This window comes from Tenrec ecaudatus, unplaced genomic scaffold (genome assembly GCF_050624435.1).
Source record: "Tenrec ecaudatus isolate mTenEca1 unplaced genomic scaffold, mTenEca1.hap1 Scaffold_170, whole genome shotgun sequence".
NCBI lineage: Eukaryota > Metazoa > Chordata > Mammalia > Afrosoricida > Tenrecidae > Tenrec > Tenrec ecaudatus.
Window position 1 is genome coordinate 100532 of NW_027458068.1, and position 4910 is coordinate 105441.

At 37.6% G+C, this 4910-nt stretch overlaps 1 pseudogene; it reads right to left on the minus strand.

Annotated features, from left to right (window-relative positions):
- Positions 1 to 3470: 3470 nt before the first annotated feature.
- LOC142436138 (dehydrogenase/reductase SDR family member 7 pseudogene) lies at positions 3471 to 4638 on the minus strand (annotated as a pseudogene).
- Between the last annotated feature and the right edge of the window lie 272 nt (positions 4639 to 4910).

Consider the following 4910-nt stretch of genomic DNA (forward strand, 5'->3'; position numbering starts at 1 on the left):
AGCCAAAAAGAAAATCACCAATAACACAGAAGAGCTAAATAACACAATCAACTAGTTTAACCTCACAGACATTTACGAAACACTCGAGGCAACAGCAGCATAAGACATAGTCTTTTCCACTGCTTATGCACAGTCTCCAGAATACATCCTATGCAAGGTCACAAGGGAACATGAATAAATTAAAAATATCAAAATACTAAGAAGTCACAATATAAAGTTGGAAATGAAAAGCAGGAAGATCAAAGAAAACTATCAAATACATAGAAACTGAATAACATCCTCTTTAAAAACTACTGGGTAGGACCCATTGAGAGACTGGACATGCCTGTGTTCATGTAGCCATGGTGGCCAGGGGCTGTGTACATCATGTTACCATGGGGAGGGGTCTGCATTGGCTGTTGGGCATAGGGCTGGCTTCCCATCATGCCCATCTGCATCTGCACAGGGTACTGGGTGGTCTGATTCATGTAGCCATGCTTGCTGTGGTAGCTACTGTTCATCATCGGCTGGGACATGCCGTACCCGTTCATGGCATTGAGGCTGTTCATGTTCACTGAGTTGACATTATACGCTGGGGCTGGCATCAAGTTCACACTCGTGTTCATGCCTCTGCATGGTTAGAGTCCGTGCAGGACCCTGCATGGCTACGGTCTGGGAGCGACCATAGATTTGTGACTGATGGGTGGCAGCCACTGGTGACAGAGATGCCGACTTGGTTCTCATGGAGATGTGGCCCTTGCTGGCGATCTGGGTTTGCAGTCGTTGGCTGTGGGAGATGCCAAGATTTGATGCAGCCAGGTTCCGCTGCAGAAGGGGTGGCGGCAGATTCATTGGAGAAGGAGTCAGGTTGGGGGGGTGGGGGTGGGGTCATGGTTGCTTGTGCTTGAGGCTCCCCAGGGACAGAGTATGGCGACTGAGAAAGCTGAACAAGCCCTGTGTTGCTTAATGGCGTGTCCACTCCATGTAAATGCCGTTAGGCTTTCAGTTACTGTATATTTTGTTTAAGGTGACACTTGAGCATGCCGCTAATGTCTTTGTTAGTGACAGTGGGTCTTGGAGTACTGTACAAGTGTTGTGCTAACAGTAAGCCATTTCTTAAGGGTTTTTTTGCCTTGATTAGGGTGCCCTGCTTTGAGAGTGTGAAAAAAAAGAACAAAACTATATTGTTGTTAATTATAAAACTGTAAAGAGCTATAATAGCTATTCCCATTTGATTAGTCAGAGGGGTTTTATTGCTAAACGTTTGGTGTAAAGGTGAGACCTTTTTCCATTTTTGGTGACAGATTTTTTTTGGGGGGAAAAGGCAGCTTTCTGATTTATAAATGTAGACTTCTGTTTATTGAATGAAGCATATCTCAGTGTTTATATGTCAGGTTTTGAAACATTTCAGATATGTCCAAATACTTGGCAGCATTTAAAAAAATAGTGAATTTGGTATAAAGTTGCTATTTTATGGAAATGCCTCTAACTTTACATTTTCATTCCATCTGTAGATTTTTCTTTCTTTATAAAATAGTGGAGTTATTTTTTAAGGAAAAATAGAAAAGTAGCTTCTGAATAGCTCAAACTAAGCTTTCAAATCACATGTAAAAAAAGCAAAAAGGTTATTTGTGTCTGTTTATATTGCTTCCTTTTTTGTAACCTTTGCACCTGTAATCCTTGTATTAAATAGCCAGTGACACTCTTGTATTTATCTGTTCTCTTTTTACTCAGTCACTTAAAAAAACACACAGAAACAAAAACAAAAAAGTTGTACATTTTAACATAAAATAAATTATGATAAGCCAAAGAAAACACACACTACTGGGTAACTGAATAAATATATATATATATATATATATATATATATATATATATATATATATATATATATATATATATGAGTCAAACAAGAATGAAAATACAACATGCCAAAATCTTTGTGACACAGCAAAAACAGTACTCAGAGGACAATTCCTACTAGTAAATACACACATCAAAAAGAAGAAAGGACCAAACTCAGTGCCTAAACCCAATATCTGCAACCATTTGAAAAACAGCAGCAAATTAAGCATATGTATAGTCAGTAAATAAAAAAATAGCAAAGATTCAAGCAGACATAAAATGGAGAAAAAGGTAAAGTGTTAGCAAGACTAGAAGTAGGTCTGTTGAAAGAATAAAATTGGTAAACCATTGGCAAGAAAGTAAGAAGATGCAAATAATATGTATATGAAATTAAATGGGCGATGTCATGACAGAATTAACTGAAATAAAAGGATAATAACAGAATTCTATGAATAAATATACTCCAGTAAATTTGAAACCCTAGAAGAAATGGACATTTTTCTAGAAACACTACCTATCCAAATGAAAAGACATTAAGGTAGAAATTTTTAGCAGATTTATCACCAAGGCAAAAATTGAACAGGTCACTAAAAATGCAACCCAAAATAGTTCTGCACCACGTGACTTCACTGTCAGATCCGATTGGTCAGAGAAGTGCTGACTTCAATTCTACTCAAACAACTCCAAAATACAGAAAAGGGGGGAATATTCCAGAATTCATTTTATTAAGCTAAAACCAAAGCCAGGCAGATACTACGAAAACAGAAACTTATATTATCAATAGCCTTCATGCAAAAATACATACAAGCAAAAAAATTCAAAAAAGTGATTACTCAATAGTAGCCAACAAAAATGAAAAAAAAATACACAATGATTGAGTGCAATTCGTATCACTAACTCAGAGTAGGAAACCAAAGCAGACCAATAACAAAACAAGAAATAGAGGTGATCACGAAATTTCCAGAGAAGAAAAGTGTAAGATGAGATCGTTTCATGGGGGAATGCTACCAAGTATTCAAAGAAGGGCTGCCACCAGTTCCACACTGCCTATTCAAAAATATAGAAAGCGACAGAACTCTCAAATTCATTCTATGAAATGAGCATAATCCTGATATAAAAACCAGGCAAAGATCTTACAAAGACAGAAAACTACATACCAGTATCCCTTATGAACATCGATGCAAAAATTGTCAACAAAATTCTGGCCAATAGGTTCCAATAATATATAAAAACATTAATTCATCGTGACAAAGTAGGATTGATACTAAGGATGCAAGGATGGTACAGCATTTGAAAAATATCATTGTAATCCACCACATAAGACAAAAAAGAAGCAGATCATATAAATATGTGCAGAAGAGCATTGGACACCAACAACCTTTTTTGCATATAACATGCATTTAATAAATGATGGTTTCTAGAGTCCTGTTTACCATTTCAAAATGCAGTCATTTGGGAAATTCTGTGTATTATTTTAAAATATTCTTTGTCCAGGAATAGGTGTTATTATTACTTTTATGATAAGATTCTTGTCATGCTTTCTTCATCTGTTATATGTTGAAGTAAAACTTACATCTATTAAAAATTGAAACCATACATTAGTCTTCAGTGCATAAGAAAATTGTTTTTGTGGTTTCCATCTCTCTCTAGTGGCTTGAAAAATCCAAATTGCTCTTTTTATTGTGATTTTTCTTGAAGGATTTAAAATAATAGGTGTCAGCATCCACATCACTCTTAAAATTCTCAATTCTCCTCTTTCCTAATTTTCTGGTTAGCCACCCAGTCAAGGTTGGCATGTATTGGCCCAAGTATGTAATAAACAAACGGGTGATCAGAGATTCAGGTATCTTTCAAATCATTGGCCATACTGATTAAAATCAATTGGGCAAAATGACCGGTTGCCATCTTGAAGGGCTGGTCTCCATCATTACCTAAAGGCTTCATGACTTCTTCAGTTCATTCATCACAATATTTGACTTCAGTATTGGTCCTGGGTAAATGGTAGAAATGATAATACTGAGATATGTAGCAAGTTCAGAGGCTATTAAAAATAAAAAACCCGAAGAGCATGCTTGCTGCTCAGACACTATACCCATTATGCTATTGACAGTGACAATCTTGCCATGCTTCCTCTCGATCATGTGAGGCAGAACACATTTTGTCAAGGACACGGTCCCTAGTTAGTTAAGTGTCATGAGCTCTCTGTAGACATGCAGGCTGGTGTTCATGGACAAAGGACGTTGGAATCATCCAACATTGTTGACCAGAATGTCAATTTTACCAAACTCCTGGAGAACAGCCTTGGTGGCCGCTTCATGGGATTTTATGTTCATTAGGTCAAGGGGCAAAATAAGTACATCTTTTCCTTTTAAATTGCCATTCTCAAGACATTTTTGTTTCACCCCTTCAGCTTGTCCATTTTTCTGGTGGGTATCACAAGAGAAACTCCTAGTTTAGATAGCTGGTAAGCCAACTCCTCACCAGTTACACTTGATACCCCGGGAACCCACACCGTCATATCAATCAGCTCCCATTCTGGGTGTTGCCCTTGCACTCAGCCCACATTAGGCTCAGGTCACTGCCTGCCCACAGGAAGCATAGCAAGTGCACCACGACCAGAGCAGAGTGCCCAAAGCTAGCCCAAACTCTCAGAACATTGCAGCAATGCTCACTCAGCTCCGCCACACGACCCAACACACATTTCTGATTAAAACACTCAATAAAAAAGGAATTGAAGGAAAATTCATCAACATAATAATGACCACATACAAAAATCCAAGGGCCAATACCATTCATGGGGAAAAACTGAAACATTTTGCATGAGAATGGGAAATAGACAAGGACACCCTCTAGCACTACTCTTCTTTAACCTCATGTTCAAAGTCTTAGCCAGAACAATTAGAAAACAAAAACAATCAATGTAACTTGGCTAAGAAAAAGTGAAGGTCTCACCATTTTCAGACAATATAATTTTATAGAACCCCCAACTCCACAAAAAGACTGTTGGAAACAATTAGCCCTTAAGGGATTTGGTAAAATAGCAGGATAAAAAATTAACAAGCAGCGAAATCAATTGGATTTCTATA